Raw genomic sequence first — 24,592 nt, 5'->3', positions numbered from 1 at the left:
AACAAATGCATCATGTTATGTACCCACCATTACAATATCATACTGTAACTCTGGGGGAAGGGAAATATTTTCCAAGCGGGGGGCAAAATACCTTTGAAACCGAAATCAGTCAAAGGGAGAAATAAAGTGGGAGAAATCCATTTATTGCTTACAAGCAGTCATCCACTTCTCCTCACCTGTGTCTCTCATGACCCGGTTGTAAATAGGAGCCTCACCCAACCTCTCTGGTGCAGATATGCCCAGCTCCCCCTTGTAATTACTGATTGATATGGAGATGGAGTACTTCTGTCTACCTCTTGGAAACACCTATTGATATGGAGATGCACTAAGGCCAGGTGAGAGATTCTGGAAATATTGCAATTTTACACACACATACACAATATTTACAGCTGTTATAAATATTCCTTATGTTCACCTACTCACCCTTCCCCCAACCTTGATCCCTATCAAAAACTGATACTTTATACTGTCTCTATAGTTTTTATCTTTTCCAGAATGTTATTAAGTATAATGGGACTATACAGTATATAGCCTTTTCAGACTGGCTTCTTTTATTTAGCAATATGCATGTTTCTTCCATGTCTTTAGTTCCTAGATAGCTCCTTTCTTTTTACCACTGAGTAAAATTCCATTGTACTGATGTACAGGTTGTTGATGCATTCAACTCATTGAAGGACATCTTTGTTACTTCCAACTTTGGCAATTATGAATAAATTTATAAGCATTCATGTGCAGGTTTCAGTGTGGACATGTTTTCCGCTCATTAGGATAAATAACTAGGAGTACAATTGTTGGATCATAGGGTAAGACTATGTTTAACTTTTAAAGAAACTGTCAAACTGTCTTCCAAAGTACCATTTTGCATACATGAGAGTTACACTGCCCTAAATATCCCATGTTCCACCTACTCATTCCTCCTGCAACCCTGGCAACCCCTCATCTATTTACTGTCTCTGTAGTTTTGCCTTTTCCAGAATGTCATATAGTTGGAATCATACAGTATATAGCCTTTTCAGATTGGCTTCTTTCACTTGATAGTAATATGCTTTCAAGGTGTCTCCATGTCATTGGTGGCTTGATAGATCATTTTTTAGTGCTGAATAATATTCCACTGTACCAATGCACCACCATAAGTTTGCTTATGTACTCACCTATAGAAGGACATCTTGGTTGCTTCCAAGTTTTGGCAGTTATGAATAAAGCTACTGTAAACATCTGTGTTCAGGATTTTGTGTGGATATAAATTTTCAACTCATTTTGGTAAATAATAGGAGCACAATTTCTGTATCATTAAATAAGAGTAAGTCTAGTTTTGTAAGAAACTAACAAACTGCCTTCCAAGGTGACTATACTATTTTGCATTCCCACCAATGATGAATGAGAATTCATGTTGCTCTACATCCTTGACAGTATTTGATATTGACAGTGTTCTTGATTTTGGCCATTCTAATAGGTGTGTAGAGGTACCTCGGTTGAATTTACAATTCACTAATGACATATGATGTTGAGCATCTTTTCTTCAGTGAGGTATCTGTTCAGATCTTTTACCATTTTTCAATCAGGTTTTTTTTATTTCTTATTGTGGAATTTTCAGAGTTCTTTGTACATTTGAGATATAAGTCCTTTAACAATTAAGCATTTTGCAAAGATTTTCTCCCAGTCTGTGGCTTGTGTTTTTTTTCCCTCAGTGATGTGTTTTGTAGAGCTGAAGTTTTTGATTTTAATGAAATCCAACTTACCAATTTTCTCTTTCATGGATCATGCTTTTACTGTTGAATCTAACAATTCATTGCTAAACTCAAGGTCACCTAGATTTTCTCCTGTTATGTTCCAGAAATTTTAAAGTTTTGTATTTACATACAGGTCAACTACCCATTTTGACAATTTTTTGAGAGTTGTAAAGGAAAATGTCTAGATTCATTTTTTTCTTGTGCGTGTCCATTTGTTTCAGCACCATTTGCTGAAAAAATGTCTTTACCGTACTGAATTTCCTTTGTTCCTTTGTCAAAAATAAGCAGAATAGATCTATATGGGTCTATGGATGGGTGGCCTTTTCCTTTATCTATTTGTACATCCTTTCGATGGTACCACACTGTCTGCTGTCTGGATTACCATGGCTTCATAATAAGTCTTTTTCTGCAGATTTATTGAGATATAATTGACATATAACACTGTGTAAGTTTAAGGTGTATATTGTGTTGATTTGATTCACTTACATATTCCAAAATGATTACCACCATAGCATAGTTAATTCCTCCAACATGTCACATAATTACTATTTCTTTTCTCTGGTGAGAACATTTAATATCTATGCTGGTAGCAACTTTCAAGTATATAATACAGTATTATTAGCTATAATCACTATGCAGTGCATTAGATCCCCAGAACTTACTCATTTTATAACTGGAAGTTTGTACCTTTTGACCAATATCTCCCCATCACCCATACCTCTTGGTCCCTGGTAACCACCCTTATACTCTGTTTCTATGAGTTCAGCTTTCTTAGATTCAATATATAAGTGAAATCATATGATATTTGTCTTACTCTTTTCTGACTTATCTCACTTAGCATAATGCCCTTCAGGTTCATCCAAGTTGTCACAAATGGCAGGATTTCCTTCTTTCTTATGACTGAATAATATTCGATTGTATATATATATATATACCACATCTTTTTATCCATTGGTCCACTGACAACTTAGATTGTTAATCTCTTGGCTCTTGTTAAAACACTGCAATGAACATGGGAGTGCAGATATATCTTTGAGATCTTGCTTTCATTTTCACCTGCTGTTGAGTGGAATGTTAGCACTTAGTACAAATGACTTAGACATTTGTACTAAATGTCATTTTGGTCTAAAATATGGTTCAAACCCAATGTTCCCTTGTTGATTTTCTGTCTGGATGATCTACCCATTGTTGAAAGTGGGACAATGTACTACTCTAATATTGCTGTCTGTGTCTTCTTTCAGATATGTTATTTTTTGCATAATATTTCAGGTCCTCTGATTCTGAGTCCGTACATGTTTACTAATGTTATATTTTCCTCATGAAATACTCTCTTATGATACAATGCTCATCTTTGTCTTTTGTTACTATTTTTAGTTTACAGTCAGTTTTGTCTGATATAAGCATAGTTATCTCTATTCTCTTTCAGTTTCAACTTGCACAGCATATCTTTTTCTCATTCCTTCACTTGAGCCTATGTGTGTCCTTTAAGCTGAAGTGAGTCTCTTGGAGGCAACATATAGTTGGGTCTTTTTTCTTCTTTTTTTTTCATCCATCAAGCCACTCTATGATTTTAGAATGGAGAAACCAATGTGGAACTTTTGTGCAGTGCTTCAAAACTGTGGGGAGCTGGTCACTTACCCCATTCTTCCTTTTCTGTTGAGGAGAACTCTTCTTAGCTGGGAAGTTCCCACTTGGTGGGAACAATGCTGGCCTGGAGGGTAGGATGATGCACACAAAATAAAGTTGTCTTCCTTTTTTTCTTATGCAATTATTTCCAGGTTTTTTGTTTCACTGCATTGCTAAAATTTCTTAAGTGTACTCTAGAGCTCTCCCAGAGCTGTTTTTGTTCATTGATAACTGTTTAACTGTTGTTCTTTGTTGGGAGGTTGGAGAGGCTAAGGTCTCCTAGGTCACCATTTCGGTCTCCTATAATAAGCCTTAAGTTGAGTAATGTCAGTTCTCTGACTTAGCTCTTTTTCTTCAATATTGTATTGGGTATTCTGAGTCATTTGCTTTTTCATGTAAACCTTAGAACTAGTTTGTCAGTGTTGACCAAGTAACTTGCTGGGATTGCACTGAAGATAAATTTGCAAAAAACTGTTATCTTAACAATTCTGAGTCTTCCTATCTGTGATAAGAGGATATATCTCCAATTGTTTAGATATTCTTTTAATTCTTTCATAAGAGTTTTGTAGTTTTCCACATATAGATCTTATACATAGTTTTTTAGATTTATGCCGAAGTATTTCTGGTTTGGGGGGGATTTGGTGCTAATGTAAATGGTATTCTGTTTGTAATTCTAAATTCCAATTGTTCATTACTGATACACAGAAAAGCATTTAAAATTATAAACTTTTTTCCTGAAACCATGTTATATTTGCTTATTAATTACAGGGGTTTTTTTGGTTGATTCTTTGGGATTTTCAACATTGCTTCATGTCACCTGCAAAAACAAAGGTAGTTTTATTTCTACATTCCCAATCTGCACACCTTTTATCTCATTTTCTTGTCTTATGGAATTAGCTAGGATGTCCAGTACAATGTTTATTAAGAGTGGTGAAAGGGGATATCCTTGTCTTGTTCCTGATCTCAGGAGGAAAGCATCTAGTTTCTCATTATTAAATATGATCTTAGCTGTAGCTTTTTGTAGATGTTATCAAGTTGAGGAAGTTTCCTTCTATTCCTAATTTTCTGAGAGTTTTATCATGAATGGATGTTGGATTCTGTCAAATGATATTTTTATCTATTGATATGATGATATGATTATTTTCTTTAGACGGTTGATGTGATGGATTAATTAATTTTCAAGTATCAAACCAGTCTTGCATACCTGGAATAAATCCCACTTAGTTGTGGTATTTAACTCTTTTTATGGATTTCTTGATTCAATTTGCTAATATTTTGTTGGGGATTTTTTTTTTTGGAGAGGGCATCTCTCATATTTATTGATAAAATGGGTGTTAACAGTTAACACAATAAAATTCTGTACCGGGGACTCAATGCATAATCATTCATCCACCCCAAGCCTAATTCTCATCAGTCTCCGATCTTCTGAAGCACAATGAACAAGTTCTTACATGGTGAACAAATTCTTACATAGTGAATAAGTTCTTACATGGTGAACAGTACAAGGGCAATCATCACATAAACTTTCGGTTTTGATCATGCATTATGAACTATAAACAATCAGGTCAAATATGAATACTCATTTGATTTTATACTTGATTTATATGTGAATACCACATTTCTCCCTTATTATTATTATTATTTAAATAAAATGCTGAAGTGGTAGGTAGATGCAAGATAAAGGTAGAAAACATAGTTTAGTGTTGTAAGAAAGCAAATGTAGCTGATCAGGTGTGTGCCTATAGGCTAAGTATTAATCCAAGCTAGACAAGGGCAACAAAACATCCACGGATGCAGAGGATTTCTCTCAAAACAGGGGGGGTGAGGTTCTAAGCCTCACCTCTGTTGATCCCCAATTTCTCACCTGATGACCCCCCTGCGACTGTGTCTGTCTTAGGTTGTTCCTCCCTTGAGGAATCTCACCTGTCTCTGGCTAACCAGTCATCTTCCGGGGCCATACAGGGAAATGTTAAGTTGGTAAGTGAGAGAGAAGCAATATTGTTTGAAAAGGTTAGCTTTTTACTGCTTTGCAGATTTATGCCCTGTGAGTTTTATGCCCAGCATTTGTCTTGAGGTATGTTTACCACTTGGAAGAATTATGATACTCGGTAAATTTGATATGAGGCACAAATTCTATTTAAGGGTTGTAATTAGGAAGGAAGAAGAAAAGCTATAGAAGTAGCAGACGGAAGAAAACATGGGAAGATTGGTTATTTCTTTGACATAACTTCTTGTAGAGTAACTTAAGCATGTATAGGTTTTAAACTACTAATTAAATTGTGCACACACATTAACATAATAGGAATACAGTTACATAACCAAAGAAGACCTACAATTACCAGCCATCTCCAGTGAAACCAAGAAAACCAGTTAGGCACCCTAAGCATTTGTGAAAACTTATCTATGATATGATGGATATTGTTTAACTGAATTTGAATAGTTTGAGAAAAATCAGACAATTTAAAACAACACATTCCTGGGAACTGTTCACATCCCATATGTTCTTTTAACAGTAGATAGTCTGTAGTCTCAAGATTTTGGAGTGCTGCAACTTGCACTCTTCCTAATTCTTGGTTGAGTTCCAATAGTATAAACCCAGTCAAATTTGTTATTTTACTGTATGCACAGATCAGCTTAGATATCTCCTTCTTCATTCCAATGGCAATTCCAGGAACCAGTGGGATGAATGCAGCTACAACTGGAACAGCGCCAGGATCTTTGTTGATGTTTTTTGATGATCATCTTCTGGAATGACTCTTCCAGAGTATGTTGATGTTGGAACTTCTTCTTCATATCATATCTTATTTTGTTTTCTGGGTAGCTAAATTGGGCTTTGATCCTCTGTATAAACACAAACAGACCCTTTGCCCACACTTTGATAGGCCCTTTATACCATTGTGAAGAACTTATTGGAGGTTACCATACAGGAACTGCTTTTTTTTTTTTAAGAGAAAGGAATATTATCAGAAAAATGTACTTTCATAGCTGATAATCTGAGACCCTTTAAATGATCAAAATTAAGGATATTTAAAGCATGCATTAATCATTGATTTACAGTTAGTTTTATGCTGTCAGGGAGTAATCCCCCTTTCTTTTTCTTTTGTTATCATTAATCTACAATTACATGAAGAATATTATGTTTACTAGGCTCTCCCCTATACCAGGTCACCCTATAAACCCCTTTACAGTCACTGTCCATCAGCATAGCAAAATGCTATAGAATCACTACTTGTCTTCTCTGTGTTGTACAGCCCTCGCCTTTCTCCCACCCCCACCTTTATGCATGCTAATCTTAATACCCCCCTTTGTCTCCCCCCCCTTATCCCTCCCTACCCACCCATCCTCCCCAGTCCCTTTCCCTTTGGTACTTGTTAGTCCATTCTTGGGTTCTGTGATTCTGCTGCTGTTTTCTTCTTTCAGTTTTTCCTTTGTTCTTATACTCCACAGATGAGTGAAACCATTTGGTATTTCTCTTTCTCTGCTTGGCTTATTTCATTGAGCATAATACCCTCTAGCTCCATCCATGTTGCTGCAAATGGTAGGATTTGTTTTCTTCTTATGGTTGAGTAATATTTCATTGTGTATATGTACCACATTTTCTTTATCCAATCATCTACTGATGGATACTTAGGTTGCTTCCAATTCTTGGCTATTGTAAATAGTGCTGTGATAAACATAGTGGTGCATCTGTCTTTTTCAAACTTGAGTGCTGCGTTCTTAGGGTAAATTCCTAGGAGTGGAATTCCTGGGTCAAGTGGTAAGTTTACTTTGAGCATTTTGAGGAACCTAGATACTGCTTTCCACAACGGTTGAACTAACTTACATTCCCACCAGCAGTGTAGGAGGGTTCCTCTTTCTCCACAGCCTCGCCAACATTTGTTCTTGTTTGTCTTTTGGATGGTAGCCATCCTTACTGGTGTGAGGTGTTATCTCATTGTGGTTTTAATTTGCATTTCTCAGATAATTAGCAATGTGGAACATCTTTTCATGTGACTGTTGGCCATCTGTATTTCTTTTTTGGAGAACTGTCTGTTCAATTCCTCTGCCCATTTTTAAGTGGATTGTTTGTTTTTTGTTAGTTGAAGTGGGTGAGCTCTTTATATATTTTGGACGTCAAGCCTTTATCGGATCTGTCATTTTCAAATATATTCTCCCATACTGTAGGGTTCCTTTTTGTTCTCTTGATGGTGTCTTTGCTGTACAGAAGCTTTTCAGCTTAATATAGTCCCACTTGTTCATTTTTGCTGTTGTTTTCCTTGCCCTGGGAGATATGTTCAAGAAGAGGTCACTCATGTTTAAATCTAAAAGGTTTTTGCCTGTGTTTTTTTCTAAGAGTTTTATGGTTTCATGACTTACATTCAGGTCTTTGTTCCATTTTGAATTTACTTTTGTGGATGGGGTTAGACAATTGTCCAGTTTCATTCTCCTACATGTAGCTGTCCAGTTTTGCCAGCACCATCTGTTGAAGAGACTGTCATTTCCCCATTGTATGTCCATGGCTCCTCTATTGAATATTAATTGACCATATATGTTTGGGTTAATGTCTGGAGTCTCTAATCTGTTCCACTGGTCTGTGACTCTGTTCTTGTACCAGTACCAAATTGTCTTGATTACAATGGCTTTATAGTAGAGCTTGAAGTTGGAGAGTGAGATCCCCCCCACTTTATTCTTCCTTCTCAGGATTGCTTTGGCTATTTGGGGTCTTTGGTGTTTCCATATGAATTTTTGAACTATTTGTTCCAGTTCATTGAAGAATGTTGTTGGCAATTTGATAGGGATTGCATAAAATCTGTATATTGCTTTGGGCAGCGTGGCTATTTTGATGATATTAATTCTTCCTAACCAAGAGCATGGGATGAGTTTCCATTTGTTAGTGTCCTCTTTAATTTCTCTTAAGAGTGTCTTATAGATTTCAGGGTATAGGTCTTTCACTTCTTTGGTTAGGTTTATTCTTAGGTATTTTATTCTTTTTGATGCAATTGTGAATGGAATTGTTTTCCTGATTTATCTTTCTATTAGTTCATTGTTAGTGTATAGGAAAGCTGCAGATTTCCATGTGTTAAGTTTTTTGGAACACTTTAAGGAGAATGGGTATTATGTCTTCTCTGTGTGTCTGATAAAATTCTGAGTTAAATCTGTCCGGCCCGGGATTTTCTTCTTGGGTAGTTTTTTGATTACCATTTCAATTTCTTTGCTTATAATTGGTTTGTTTAACTTTTGTGTTTCTTCTTTGGTCAGTCTTGGAAGGTTGTATTTTTCTAGGAAGTTGTCCATTTCTTCTAGGTTTTCCAGCTTGTTGGCATAGAGGTTTTCATAGTAGTCTTTAATAATTCTTTGTATTTCTGTGGAGTCTGTCGTGATTATTCCGTTCTCATTTCTGATGCTGTTGATTTGTATTGATTCTCTTTTTCTCTTAATAAGTTTGGCTAGAGGCTTATCTATTTTATTTTCTCAAAGAACCAGCTCTTGGTTTTGTTGGGTTTTGCTATTGTTTTATTCTTCTCAATTTTATTTATTTCTTCTCTGATCTTTATTATGTCCCTCCTTCTGCTGACTTTAGGCCTCATGTGTTCTTCTTTTTCCAGTTTTGATAATTGTGATGTTAGACTATTCATTTGGGATTGTTCTTCCTTCTTCAAGTGTGCCTGGATTGCTATATACTTTCCTCTTAAGACTGCTTTCACTGCGTCCCACAGAAGTTGCGGCCTTGTGTTGTTATTGTCATTTGTTTCTATATATTCCTTGATCTCTATTTTGATTTGTTCATTGATCCATTGATTATTTAGGAGCATTTTGTTAAGCCTCCGTGTGTTTGTGAGCCTTTTTGTTTTCTTTGTAGAATTTATTTCTAGTTTTATACCTTTGTGGTCTGAAAAATTAGTTGGTAGAAATTCAATATTTTGGTATTTACTGAGGCTCTTTTTGTGGGCTAGTATGTGGTCTATTCTAGAGAATGTTCCATGTGCACTTGAGAAGAATGTATATCCTGTTGCTTTTGGATGTAGAGTTCTATAGATGTCTATTAGGTCCATCTGTTCCACTGTGTTGTTCAGTGCCTCTGTGTCCTTACTTATATTCTGCCTGGTGGATCTATCCTTTGGGGTGAGTGGTGTGTTGAAGTCTCCTAAAATGAATACATTGCAGTCTATTTCCTCCTTTAGTTCTGTTAGTATTTGTTTCACATATGCTGGTAGTCCTGTGTTGAGTGCATATATATTTAGAATGGTTATATCCTCTTGTTGGACTGAGCCCTTTATCATTCTGTAGTGTCCTTCTTTATCTCTTGTTACTTTCTTTGTTTGAAGTCTATTTTGTCTGATATTAGTACTGCAACCCCTGCTTTCTTCTCGCTGTTGTTTGCCTGAAATATGTTTTTCCATTCCTTGACTTTTAGTCTGTGCATGTCTTTGGGTTTGAGGTGGTTTCTTGTAAGCAGCATATAGATGGGTCTTGCTTTTTTATCCATTCTATTACTCTTTGTCTTTTGATTGGTGCATTCCGTCCATTTACATTTAGGGTGACTATTGAAAGATATGTACTTATTGCCATTGCAGGTTTTAAATTCCTGGTTACCAAAGGTTCAAGGTTAGCTTATTTAGTTTCTTACTGCCTAACTTAGCTCGCTTATTGAGCTGTTATATACACTGTCTGGAGATTCTTTTCTTCTCTCCCTTCTTATTCCTCCTCCTCCTTTCTTCATATGTTGGGTGTTTTGTTCTGTACTCTTTTTAGGAGTGCTCCCATCTAGAGCAGTCCCTGTAAGATGCCCTGTAGAGGTGGGTTGTGGGAAGCAAATTCCCTCAGTTTTTTCTTGTCTGGGAATTGTTTAATCCCACCATCATATTTAAATGATAGTCGTGCTGGATACAGTATCCTTGGTTCAAGGCCCTTCTGTTTCATTGTATTAAATATATCATGCCATTCTCTTCTGGACTGTAGGGTTTCTGTTGAGAAGTCTGATGATAGCCTGATGGGTTTTCCTTTATAGATGACCTTTTTCTCTCTAGCTGCCTTTAAAACTCTTTCCTTGTCCTTGATCCTTGCCATTTTAATTATTATGTGTCTTGGTATTGTCCTCCTTGGATCCTTTCTGTTGGGAGTTCTGTGTATTTCCGTGGTCTGTTCAATTATTTCCTCCCCCAGTTTGGGGAAGTTTTCAGCTATTATTTCTTCAAAGACACTTTCTATCCCTTTTCCTCTCTCTTTTTCTTCTGGTACCCCTATAATACGGATATTGTTCTTTTTGGATTGGTCACACAGTTCTCAGTATTGTTTCATTCCTGGAGATCTTTTTATCTCTCTCTATGTCAGCTTCTATGTGTTCCTGTTCTCTGGTTCCTATTCCTTCAATGGCCTCTTGCATCTTATCCATTCTGCTTATAAATCCTTCCAGGGTTTGTTTCACTTCTGTAATCTCCTTCCTGGCATCTGTGATTTCCCTCCCGACTTCATCCCATTGCTCTTGCATTTTTCTCTGCATCTCCGTCAGCATGTTCATGATTTTTATTTTGAATTCTTTTTCAGGAAGACTGGTTAGGTCTGTCTCCTTCTCAGGTGTTGACTCTGTGATCTTTGTCTGCCTGTAGTTTTGCCTTTTCATGGTGATAGAGATAGTTTGCAGAGCTGGCATGAGTGACGGGTGGAAGAGCTTTCCTTCTTGTTGGTTTGTGGCCTTCCTCTCCTGGGAGAACAGCGACCTCTAGTGGCTTGTGCTGGGAAGCTGCGTGCAGACAGGGCTTCTGCTTCCTTCCCAGCTGCTATGGAGTTTATCTCTGCTGTTGCTGTGGTCGTGGACTGGCTCAGGCTGCTGCTCCAAAATGGTGGAGCCCCATTGAAGGGGGAGCGGCCGGGAGGCTATTTATCTCCGTGAGGGGCCTCCATGCTCCCTGATGCCCAGGGGCTTAGAGTGCCCAGAGATCCCCAGATTCCCTACCTCTAGACTAAGTGCCCCGCCATGCCCCTTTAAGACTTCCAAAAAGCACTCGCCAAACCAAAACAACAACAACAACAACAAAAAAAAAACCGCTCGATTTTCTTTGTCCTCAGGTGCTGGCCTCAGGCACCCACTCACCAGTCTTGCTGCCCTGTTTCCCTAGTATTGGGGTCCCTGTCCCTTTAAGACTTCCAAAAAGCACTCGCCAAAAAAAAAAAAGAGAAAAAATAAAGTGGCCGCTCCCGTTTCTTTGTTCTCCTGCGCCAGCTTCAGGCACCCACTTACCGGTCTTGCTGCCCTGTTTCGCTAGTATCCAGGACCCCACACATGCACTGTGTCTGTGCTCTGGTCCAGATGGCTGGGGCTGGGTGTTCAGCAGTCCTGGGCTCCCTCTCCTTCCCCGCTCTGACTCCTCTCCTCCCGCTGGGAGTTGGGGGGAGAGGCGCTTGGGTCCCGTGGTGCTGGGGCTTGTATCTTACCCCCTTCGTGAGGCACTGGGTTCTCGCAGGTGTGGATGTGGTCTGGATGTTGTCCTGTGTCCTCTGGTCTCTATTTTAGGAAGAGTTGTCTTTGTTATATTTTCATAGGTATATGTGGTTTTGGGAGGAGATTTCTGCTGCTCTACTCATGCCGCCATCTTGGCTCTGCCGCCTGTTGGGGATTTTTATATCTATGTTCATGAGAGATACTTTTGTGTAGCTTTCCTTCATTATAATGTCTGTCTCATTTTGGTATGAGGATGAGTGTAGTAAGGCTGGTCTCAGAGTTAGAAAGTGTTTCTTCTGCTTCTATTACCTGAAAGTGGTTGTACAGAATTAGTATCATTTCTTCTTTACATGTTTGATAGAATTCACCAGTGAAACTGTCTGGGTGTGGTCCTTTCTCTTTGGACAGTTACTAATTTGTGATTCAATTTTTAAAATCAATATAGGCCTCCTCAGATTATCTTTGTCTCCTTGATTTATTTCAAAATATTTAAATATTTCTCTTGGGACTTCTTTGGCTTATTTAGAAGTTTATTGTTTAATCTTTAATTATTTTTGGATTTTCCAGCTACATCTTTGTTATTGATATCTATTTTAATTCCACCGAGGTCTGAAAGCACAATTTGTATTCCATTAATTTGTTAGAGTATATTTTATGGTCCAGAATGTGTTCTGTCTTGTTGAATGTTCCATGTGAGCTTAAGAATATGGATTCTATTGTTGTTAGATGAATTATTCTATGAATGTCAATTAGATGCAGTTAGTTGATGGTATTATTCAACTCTCTCATTACTGATTTTCTGCCTGCTGAATCTGCCAATTACAAATAGAAGGATGCTGACATCTTAAAATGTAATAGTGCATTTATTTATTTTCCCTTGCAGTTTCTATCATTTTTTGCATCACATATTTTGATGCTCTTTTATTAGGTACATATACATTAAAGATTACTTTATTTATTATATAATGCCCCTCATTATCTGATAATTTTCCTTGTTCTGAAGTCTGCTTTGTTTGAAATCATTACAGTGACTCTAGCTTTCTTTTGATTAATATCTTTGTACATCCCCTTATCTCTCTTTATTGGCTTAAACAGCAAATGTATTATCTCACATCCCTGTCCTTTTTAGCTATTTCTTCCTTTACATTTTAGTGGGTTTCATGCACACAACATATAGTTGGGTCCTTCTTTTCTTTTTTCATCGTTTTTTATTGAAATATAGGTTATACAAAATATTGTATTGGTTTCAGATGAACAACTTAGTGATTGGTCAATTATATACATTACTAAATGCTCACTATGATAAGTGTAGTTACCATCTGTCATCATATGAAGATATTACAATATTATGAGTACATTCTCTATGCCATACTTCCATCCCTGTGACTAAATTATTTTCTAATTTGAAGTTGTACCTCTTTATCCCTTCACCTATTTCACCCATCCCCCCTTGAGTCTTTTTATCTACTCTCACAGAATCTTTTAATTGGCATATTTTGGTCATTCACATTTGAAGTGATTATTGATATAGTTGGAATAATATCTACCATATTGGTGTTTGTGTTTTTTTTATTCTCCTTTTCTTGCGTTCTCTGGTGCTGAGTATTGTATATGACTGTTCTCTCTCCTGTTAGCATATCAATTGTAGTTGTTTTTAACCATTTTTTAGTAGTTGCTCTGCAATTTGCAATATAAATTCACAACTATTCTAAGTTCACTTTCAAATAACACTAACATTTTACCCTAAGTGCAGGTACCTTATAACAGAATATTCCCAATTTCTCCCTCCCATCCAATAATTCATTGCTGCCATTCATTTCATTTATTCATAAGCTATAATAACTGACTGCATTGCTGTTATTAAGCAAACTGAGTTGTTAGATGAATTAATACTAAGAAAAAGAAAAGATTTTATTTTACCTTCACTTATTCCTTTCTTAACTAGCTTTCTTTACATAGATCTGAATTTATGACCTATATAATTTTCTTTCTCTAATTTCCTTTAATAATTCTTGCAAGGCAGTTCTACTTGTAACACACCCCCCTCACCCACCTCTTTTGTTTTTGAGAAACTGTTTAGGTGTTCTTCACTTTTGGAGTATAATTTTGATGGTTACAGAATTCTAGGTCAGTGGTTTTATTCTTTCAATATTTTAAATATTTCACTCCATTCTCTTCTTGATCATTTGTTTTCTGAAGAGGAGATAGGTATAGTTTTATTCTTGTTCATCTATAGGTAAGGTATCTCTTTTGCTGGCTTCAAGATTTTCCATTTGTCCTAATTTCCTACAATTTGAATATGATATGCCTAAATGTTGACTTTTCAGTATTTATCCTTCTTGGTGTTTTCTCAGCTTCCTTGATCTGTTATTTGTTCTCTGTCATTAATTTTGAAAAATTCCCAACCCTTATTACCTCATATGTTTCCTCTGTTCCCTCCTTCTCCTTCTGGTATTCCTATATTGTATGTTATACCCATTGTAATTGTCTCAGAGTTCTTGGATGTTTTGATCTGATTTTTCTCATTTTTATTTTTCTTTGCTTTTCAGTTTAGGAAGTTTCTGTTGACATATCCTCAAGCTCAGTGTTTTTTTCCTCAGTTGTATCTAGTATACTGATAAGCCCAACAAAGGCATTCTTCATCTCTGCTATAGTGTTTTTGATTCCCAAAATTTATTTTTTTATCTTTTTTAGGGATTTTATCTCTATGGTTACATTATCCATATGTTCTTGCATGTTTTCCACTTTGTCCATTGTATTCCTTAGCAGAGTTATTTTAAAATTAAAATCTGATAATTCTGAACTCTCTGGCATATCTGAGTCTGGTTTCATGCTTGTTTTTTCTCTTCAGATGTTTTGCCTTCTAGCACATTTATAAATTTTTGTTGTAAGCTAGATATGAAATAATGAGTTAAAGTAACTTTTGTGTGAGGTTTAATGTTTATCTGGCTAGGAGTTAAATTACTTTTACTGTTTATTGTAGCTTTGATGTCAGAAGTTAAAACTTCCTCTAGTATCCTTTTGTTGTCTCCCCTGTTGTCTCTGTGTTTCCCTAGAGACTGCTTCTTAAATAGGGTCCGGAGCTTGCAGTTCTTTCAGCTGCAATCCCATGTTATTATACAGGAGCCTTACTGATGTGATGGTTAGTTGTAGGAGTTGGGGAAATATTCTCTAATCTTACAATTAGGCTTCGGTCTTTTACTGAGCCTATTTTCCTGGGATGTGACCTTCACAAAGTGCTTCTCAGCTTTCCTTCCTTCCACCTTAGATGAGACAGGATGGCTCTTTAGGTCTGGAATTGGATATTTTCCTTCCTCCACATTACAGGATAAAAGGAACTGGAGTTAGGTACTTCTCTTTTTCCAGATAAGTTAGGCTCTAGCAAAATAGTTTGCTGTGAGGGCAGTCCTTTCTATTTAACAATGATTACTTTCCCCTTACCCCTGATATAAGAATGAGAGGATTCTTCTTCAGTCTTCATCCTGAGAACCTGGTGTAGTTTATGGAGTTAAACTCATGAAGGTGTAGGTAGACCCTAAGGCTGTGTTTCAGAAGTTTTTATCTCTAATGCCAGTTCATAGTGAGTCTTTATTAATTAGTAAATTACACTTTCCTATGAGGCTTGAGCAGGAGCTTCTGCTCCCCATAAGCTGTAATTCTCTGTATTCACCAGTAATACTCTGTCTGTACAGTTTTGGGGGCAGTAGTTTCCCCTTTGACATGAATTCTTTGATGGTTCTAAGGAGAGCTGTCAATTTTTAGTTTTTTTTTCAGCTATTTTCTTGTTTTGAAAATGGGAATGACATCTTTGAAGTTCTTTACATGTTGAACCTGAAATCAGAAGTCAGATTATGTTTTTTGATCCATTCTGCTGATATTTTCCTTTAAATTGGACAGTTTAATTTTTTACATTGAAAGTAATTATTGATAAGGAAGAAGTTATTTCTGTCATTTTGCTATGTATTTTTTCTGTGTTTTATGTCTTTTTGTTAGTCCGTTTCTCCAGTACTGCCTTCTTTTTGTTAGGTAGGCATTTCATGGTGTACCATTTTGATTTCATTTTTGTTTCTTTTATAATATATTTTTAAGTTATTTTTGTTGATTGCCTGGGGATTACAATTAATTTCTATATTTATTTTATGAAGTCAGTGTTAACCTGATACCAAAACCAGACAAAATAAGTAAAAGGAAAGAAAACTATAGACCAATATTCCTCACAAAAATAGCTGCAAATTATAGCAAGTGTGATATATTGTACTGAGTGATATGTTTTTTAATTTATATACCATTTAAGTAGGATTTGTCCCAGGAATGTAAGGCTGGTTCTAGATTCAAATATCCATCAATGTCAATGGACTGAGAAGACCAGATACAGAATGGGATAATATCTTTGCAAAAGATATATATGGTGAAGAACTCATCCAAAATACACAAAGAACTCTGGAAACTCCACAAGAAAACAATTTGGTTAAAAAATGGGCAAAATATCTGAACAGACCAAAGAAGATATACATTTGATAAGTGAACCATGTGAAAAGAAGCTCAATATCATACGTCATTCAGGAATTGCAAATTCAAGCAATGAAATAGCCTTACAGAATGGCCAAACTCCAGAACACTGACAACACCAAACACTGGCAAGGATGTGGAACAATAGGAATTATCTTTAATTGCTGGTAAGAAGACAAAATAACACAGCCATTTTGAAAGGTGGTTTGGTAGCTTCTTACAAACTAAACATACTCTTGCCATATAATCCAGTAATCACTCTCCTTGGTATTTACTAAAATGAGTTGAAAACTTATGTACACACAAAAATCTGTACACAGATGTTTATACAGATGTGTACAGCAGCTTAGTTCATAATTGCCAAACTTGGAAGCACCCAACACATCCTTCAGTAGGTGAATACATAAACTGTAGTCCATTGGTACAATGGGATATTATTTGGCAGTAAAAGGAAATGAGCTATCAAGCCACCTAAGATATAGAGGACCTTGAATACATATTGCTAAGTGAAAGAAGCTAATAAGAAAAGGCTACATACTATATGATTCCAGCTATATGACATTGTGAGAAAGGCCAAGCTATGGAGACAGCGAACATATCAGTGGTTGTTAGAGGTTGGGAGTGAATGGAGGTATGAATAGGCAGAGCACGTGTGATTTTTAAAGCAGCAAAAAATCTCTCTCTATTATACTATACTGGTGGATATGTGTCATGAATTTGTTCAACCCCATAGAATGTACAACATCAAGAGTGAACCTAAGGGAAACTATGAAGTTGGGGTGACTATGATGTGTCAAAGTAGGTTCATCAATTGCAACAAATGTACCACTCTGTTGTGGAATATTGGTAGTGGGGGATGTTTTCTGTGGGGAAGGATGGTAGGTATACAAGAACTCTGTACTTTCTGTTCAATTTTGCTATAAAACTGCTTTAAAAAAGGCTTTTTTAAAAAAAGTGGCCCCCTCAAAAAAACCCATCAATATTAAGAGACATATCAACCCACCATATTAACAGACTAATGAGAAAAATTTCACATAATTTTATCAATTGATTCATAAAAATATTTGACCAATTAAAATCACAGTATGATACCATTATGTGTCTAATTACAATGGTTAAAATAAAAAATACTGTTAATAACAAATGCTGTTGAGGATGTGGGGCAACCGGATCTTTCATACATTACTGGTGGGAATGCAAATTAATACAACCATTCTGAAGGTTTCTTGTAAAGCCAAACATATTTGCTATACCACCCTGAAATTCTACTTTTGGTCATTATCATAGAGAAGTGAAAACATACCCACACACAAAATCCTGTACATAAATAGCAGCTTTATTTATAATTGCTCCAAACTGGAAACAACCCAGATGCCCTTCAAAGAGGTTCATGGTAAAGTAAACAGTGGTATATCCATACACTGAATACTACTCATCAGTAGAAAGAAATAGCTATTGATACATGCAACAAATCGAATGAATCTCCAGGGAACCATGCTGAGTGAAAGAAGCCAGACTCAAAGGATACATACTATATGATTTAATTCAGATGTCATTTTGAAATAGGGTGGGGAACACATCAGTGGTTGCCAGGAATTGAGGGTTAGGGAAGCTGAGGTATGACTATAAAGGAATTACATGAGGGAGTTGTTAAATTGCAGAATTTTATTCTTCATTCCACTCTTCCTCCTCCACCACTTCTTACTTCACTCTTCCTATGGGTTCCTTAAGGAACAGCTTTTCACCCAGCCTTTTCTAGATCTCCTTCCCAGTTTAGCTCAAGAAAAAGTGTTCTTTCCCAAGCTTATCTCTGGTTTGTGGCAGGTAGCAGCAGTATGGCATAAGTGTTCAACCATTGGATTTCATTCTATATTGTGCTGAAAGTTACTTTGCAATTTTACCTTTTCCTGCCCATTACTTTTGCATTAATGTTAACTTGATTTTGAGACCACCCTGTTTCCTTCATTTACGGCTCCTGCAATGCGACCAGGGCCTTCTCTTGAACCTGAGAGAAGGATAAATCTCATAATGCAAAATGTTCCTTTCCTCCCAAAGAAAACAGCTTAATTTAAATTCTGAGAACATTGGGTAAAACAAGTGTACCATGTAGATTATTTGCTTTGATCTAAGTCTGATGTGAACATGCAGTAATCACTGCTTCAAAGACTAGAACCCCAGTAAGATTTTAGTTGTACATAGTGTTCTTTTTGACTTTGTTGTGGCCAGATGACAATGGCACCTTTCTTAGATAAAGAACACTCATTTCTGTTCCTATTATTATCAAAAGTAACATATCCATAAAGATACGGGAGCTTAACTAAGTTATTTTAAGTATTTATTCCATTATAAATATACAACTATTTAGAAAATTCTAAAATATTTCTGTTTTACTGCCTTAAAAGTCTGATGTTTTTCTCTAGCTATTTACTTTCAAAACGGTTTTTATCACTTGATCACAATCAATAGTCTACTATAGGCTTATTGTGTTTTATTTGTTATATTTCCATTTTAACCTTGAATCTAACACCATAGAATATAAAAGAGAGATTGAGTTCAACCCTTTCTGAGCATTTACATATACCATAAATATGATCAGAGGATAGTAGCTAATTCAAGGACCCTTTCTTTGAGGAAACAAAACCAGCAAATACGTGTGTGTTTAATTATTTTAATTTCTTACTTGTGGGTAAAATTGCAATATTTCCAGTATCTCTTGCCTGGCTGTGCATCTCCATAATAGGTGTTTCCCCAGAACTGGGGAAGGGTGGAGACACCAGAAGCTGCAGGATTAGCTCTTCATGAGATAGAAGACTGCTTAGAGGCCCTGAGTGGCTGTGTATCTTTTCCTGGAGATAGTAGAAAATGTTATTGAGGAGAGAGGGGATTATCAAGAGGATTATTGAGGAGAGAGAGGAACTTTGGCAGGAGAGAGACACATTTCAGCATCACTTGGAGGAGCTGGGTGATGACCAATGGGATGTCCTTAAGGAAGAAAGACAGTTATTGAGGAAATGGGTCAAGCTCTTGGAAGATTCCTTTGCAGCTATGAGCGGGGAGGTGTCAGGAGAAGCAGCTTAGCAGGAGGCCATGGGAGCGGGGGAGGAAAAAGTCATGCCTTCAGCCCCGAAGATGGTGGAGGAGCCAGGGGGAGAAGATGAGGAGGCAGGGCCAAGGGCCGATCTGCTGTGGAGGCCAGCATCTGAGGCACCAGCCTATTCTGTATTAAAGGCCCACCCTGCTGTAATTAAAAAAAATAAAAACTAAACAACCATGGGTTCCTCAGTGGAAGGAGCCACCCCCTCCCCAGGTTGTGGAGCATTCCATGCTTTGCCCCTATACCCAGGATGAGCTGGTAGACATGAGCATCTGGTATAGGCAGAAGCCATTGGAATCTCTGCCTACATAGCTTCTGCGTCTCTGGGATATGGGGGTGGAAAACATTGTTATATTGGGTCCTGAAATGAGTAGACTGGCTTTCCTGACAACTTACCCTTCCCTTCAGCAGTGGTTGCAAAGTGCCCATCACACTTCAGGGAATCAGACACGTCTGGATTGGCTGACAGCAGCCATCAGGGCAGTTTGGCCTAATCAGGGAGATTTACCATGTTTACCCACTAGCTGGAAAACATATGCAGACCTCCAACAGGTATTGTGGGAGTTGGGCATGAAAAATATCATCTTTAAAATGGACCCCCCACAGGGCCCCAATGAGGAGGTGTTCACTGTAGGAATGAGAAACCTGGTGCTGCATACAGCTCCCACATCTCTCTTTGGGCCCCTAGTGACTACTCTTGCCCCCCACCTAGCACAACCCATAAGTGAGGCTACTCATACTTTAGCAGATCTGAGGGAGGTTGATACAATAAAGGCACAGAAGGAAGCATGGGCTACAACTGAAAGGAGAGGTACAGAAGGCCCCATGAAGGTCTCAAGAACCCAGATGTGGGATGATTTGATAAAGACCATGGTAGTGAAAGAAAAACTTGATGGGCAGCCCAATGGGATCTTATTAGAATTCTGGCACTAATTAAAGCCAGAGCAGCAGTTGTAGCCACTGAGGTCCAGGACACAGAATTCAGAGTCAAGGCCTCATGCCCAGCCTGTGTCCCTGCAAAACTTCCTGGGGGACAGTACTCAGGATTCACCTGGGCCCTCACCCCCACAGGAGGATGATTGGGTATCATGGTTCAACTGAGGGGGGATCAAGGTCCCCACCTTGGGGGATGTGGTGGGGACAGGAGGCCACACGTAGAATTAGAAATTCATTGGTTCCTTGTGAATGTACAACATTTCTTGGCACTGGTGGGCATGGGAGCTGAGTGTTCCTTGATTCATGGCAACCCTGAGCATTTTCCTGGAACCCCTGCTGTGATAGATGGCTATGGGGGTAAGGCTTTAGAGTGAAGAAAGCTCAAATCCCACTGGGGATAGGGTGTTTACCCCCAAAGGAGTATACTGTGTACATTTCTCTTATCCCTGAATATATTTTGGAGGTAGATATCCTGCAGGGCCTGTGGTTACAGACCAGTTCAGGTGAGTTCAGACTGAGGGTACGTGTGGTAAAAGCAGTTCTGACGGGACATGCTAAGCACCCACCTGTAGCTCTGCCTGTACCTCAGTGGGTGACAAATTGCCTGGGGGGCACAAGGAAATTGGAGAAACTCTACAAGAGTTGGAGAAAGAAAGTGGGCATCATAAAGCCCACTCATAGTCCTTTTAATTCCCCAGTGTGGCCAGTGAAAAAGCCAGATGGCATCTGGCATATGACAGTGGACTACAGGGAAATGAATACAGTCACACCGCATTTGCATGCTGCTGTCCCCTCTGTAGCAGCTATTATGGACACACTCAGTCATGAACTGGAAACATATCATTATGTTGTAGACCTTGCTAATGCTTTCTTGTCTATTGATATAGCACAGGAAATTCAGGAACAGTTTGCCTTTAAGTGAGAAGGCCCACAATGGACATTGACTGCCCTTCCACAGGGATACCTCCACAGTCCCACCATTTGTCATGGACTTGTAGCCCAGGATTTGGCCACATGGAAGAAACCATGAACGGTGCGGTTGTATCACTACATTGATGATATTATGCTCACATCTGATTCTCTTTCAGATTTAGAAGGGGCAGTTCCTAGACTGTTGCAACATCTACAGGAGAAAGGATGGGCTGTGAACAGCACCAAGGTTCAGGGACCTGGTGTGTCTGTAAAATTCTTGGGGGTTGTATGGTCGGGTAAGACCAAAGTTATTCCTGAAGCAGTCATAGATAAGGTCTGGCTTTCCCCACCCCTACCACTGTGGCAGCATTACAAAAGTTTTTGGGTCTTTTGGGCTACTGGAGAGTGCTTATCCTGCATTGGCACAGATTCTGAAACCCTTATACTGGCTGGTATGAAAGGGCATCAGGTGGGACTGAGATGAGACATGTGCAGCTGCTTTTACTGCTGCTAAGTGAGCAGTCAAGTCCATGCAGACCTTGAGTGTAATGTACTCATCAAGGCCCTGTGAGCTAGATGTTCATGTAACCAAAGATGGTTATGGATGTGGTGTTTGGCAGTGGCTTGAACAAACACGCCAACCTATTGGATTCTAATCACAACTATGGAAAGGAGGAGAGGTCCAGTACACCCTGATAGAGAAGCAACTGGCTGCTGTGTACCATGCCTTGCTGGCTATGGAGCCCATCACCAGAACAGCTCCAACCAAGATAATAACCACCTATCTCATCGTGGGGTGAGTGCAAGACTGGACCCAAAGGCCATGGAGAGGCATGGCACAGATGCCTACACTGGCCAAATGGGGTGCATATTTACAGCAGCATAGCACCTCCTCTTCTAGCTACTTAAGTGGAGGACTCTGAGGCTTATTGGGGCCAGTGACCTATACCAGTGGAAAGCAGAAAGAACTTGCTTTTGAGCCATTAGTAGCTGAGACTCCTTATCAAGAGGGCAAGCCCCATACCTGAAGATGCTTGGTATACAGACGGCTCCAGTAGTGGGCAGCCCCCTAAGTGGAGGGCTGTGACTTTCCATCCAAAGACTGAGACAATATGGATGGAGGATGGAGAGGGGAAGAGCAGCCAATGGGCTGAGTTGCAGGCAGTATGGCTCATGATCATCCAGGAGCCCTCCCCTATAGTTGTCTGCACTGACAGCTGGGCCATCTATTGGGGCTTGATCCTGTGGCTACCAACATGGTACCATGCCAACTGGATGGTTTGTCATTGGCTCTTTGGGGAGCAAGAGTTGTGGCAAGACCTATGGGTCTCTGGTCAGACTAAGACCGTTACTGTATATCATGTGACTGGCCATTTGCCTTTGGCATCCCCAGGGAATGATGAAGCAGACACACTGGCTGACGTGCATTGGCTAAAAGGAAAACCTGCCTTTCATGTAGCCCAATGGTTACATTGGCATTTGTTGCACACAGGGCAAAAGACAATGCGGGCTGTAGCCAATCGGTGGGGCTTGGCATTGACCTCTGAGGAAGTCAGCAGAGCCTGGAAGGAGTGCCTTGTGTGCTCTAAGAGGGACTAACACCAAGTCCTGCAACAACATGGAACAATAGTAAAGGGGCTGCTACCCCTTGTCAGGTGGCACATAGAGTATATTGGGCCTCTGCCTATATCAGAAGGATATCGGTATGCCATGACTTGTGTGGACACAGCTACTGGACTATTGGTTGCTTTTCCTGCACATTCAGCAGATCAGTGAACCACCAAGAGGGGCCCAGAGCATCTCTTTGCAGCCTATGGCCAGCCGCAGGTCATTGAGAGCAATTAAGACACCCACTTAACTGGACATGCATTACAAGAATAGGTACAGCAATTATGAATAAAGTGGAAGTTTCAGGTACCATATAACCCTACTGGGGCAGGCATGATAGAGAGGTACAAAGTTTGTTGAAATCTAGCCTGAAGTCAGACACCAATAGTCTAGGGAGCTAGTCAGTTTGCATATGGACAGTGCTACAGTGTTTGAATGAGAAGCCCTGAAAAGGAGCCTTGAGACCTGTGGATATGCTAACACACATTACTGCCTCTCTTATAAAACTGTATGTGTAAACCAAAGAGGAGTTATTGAAGCCAGGATATAGCCAGAAGAGCAATATCCTGCTGCCAGCTCCAACTGCGTTAAACCCTGGAGACACTGTTGAGTGGACATGGCCCTGGACATTTCAACACATGGACCAGCAATGGCTAGCCCTTCTGACACCTCGTGGAAAAGGCCTAGAAGCTGGCCTTGTTTATTTCTGGAGTAAAAGCAGAGTGGCCCCCAAAGATCATAGTAGTGTACCCAAAATGTCTGGGAGGAAAGAGCATCTTATGGGGAAGTTTTGTTTTATCTTTATGGCCAGTGCATGTACCTCCCATAGCCCTGTATATTGACCATTCTGTAACTCCCGCAGGGAGGTGAGTGAAAGTCTGGTATACTAGACCAGGATGAGATACCATTCCTCCCACTGTTCTATCACAGGGCCATTCTCTTGCATGTATCCTACCTGATGGACAAGATTTGCCTGTGCTGGTATCATTAAAACATGTATCACAAAGGACACCATCAATAGAACAAAAAGGTACCCTACAGTATGGGAGAATATATTTGTAAATGACAGATCTGAAAAAGACTTGACATCCAAAATATATAAAGAACTCATGCACCTCAACAAACAAAAAGCAAATAATCCAATTAAAAAATGGGAAGAGGAGTTGAACAGACAGTTCTCCAAAGAAGAAATTCAGATAGCCAACAGACACATGAAAAGATGCTCCACATCGCTAGTTATCAGAGAAATGCAAATTAAAACCACAATGAGATATCACCTCACACCAGTAAGGATCACCACCATCCAAAAGACAAACAACAACAAATGTTGGCGAAGTGGTGGAGAAAGGGGAACCCTCCTACACTGCTGGTGGGAATGTAAATTAGTTCAACCATTGTGGAAAGCAGTATGGAGGTTCCTCAAAATGCTCAAAATAGACTTACCATTTGACCCAGGAATTCCACTTCTAGGAATTTACCCTAAGAATGCAGCACTCCAGTTTGAAAAAGACAGATGCACCCCTATGTTTATCACAGCACTATTTACAGTAGCCAAGAAATGGAAGCAACCTACTTAGGTCCATCAGTAGATGAATGGATAAAGAAGATGAGGTACATATACACAATGGAATATGATTCAGCCATAAGTAGAAAACAAATCCTACCATTTGCAACAACATGGATGAAGCTAGAGGGTATTATGCTCAGTGAAATAAGCCAAGCAGAGAAAGACAAGTATCAAATGATTTCACTCATCTG

The sequence above is a fragment of the Manis javanica genome, chromosome X (genome assembly GCF_040802235.1).
Source record: "Manis javanica isolate MJ-LG chromosome X, MJ_LKY, whole genome shotgun sequence".
Lineage (NCBI taxonomy): Eukaryota > Metazoa > Chordata > Mammalia > Pholidota > Manidae > Manis > Manis javanica.
The sequence above is the reverse complement of the archived record's forward strand: the minus strand, read 5'-3'. Positions refer to the sequence as shown.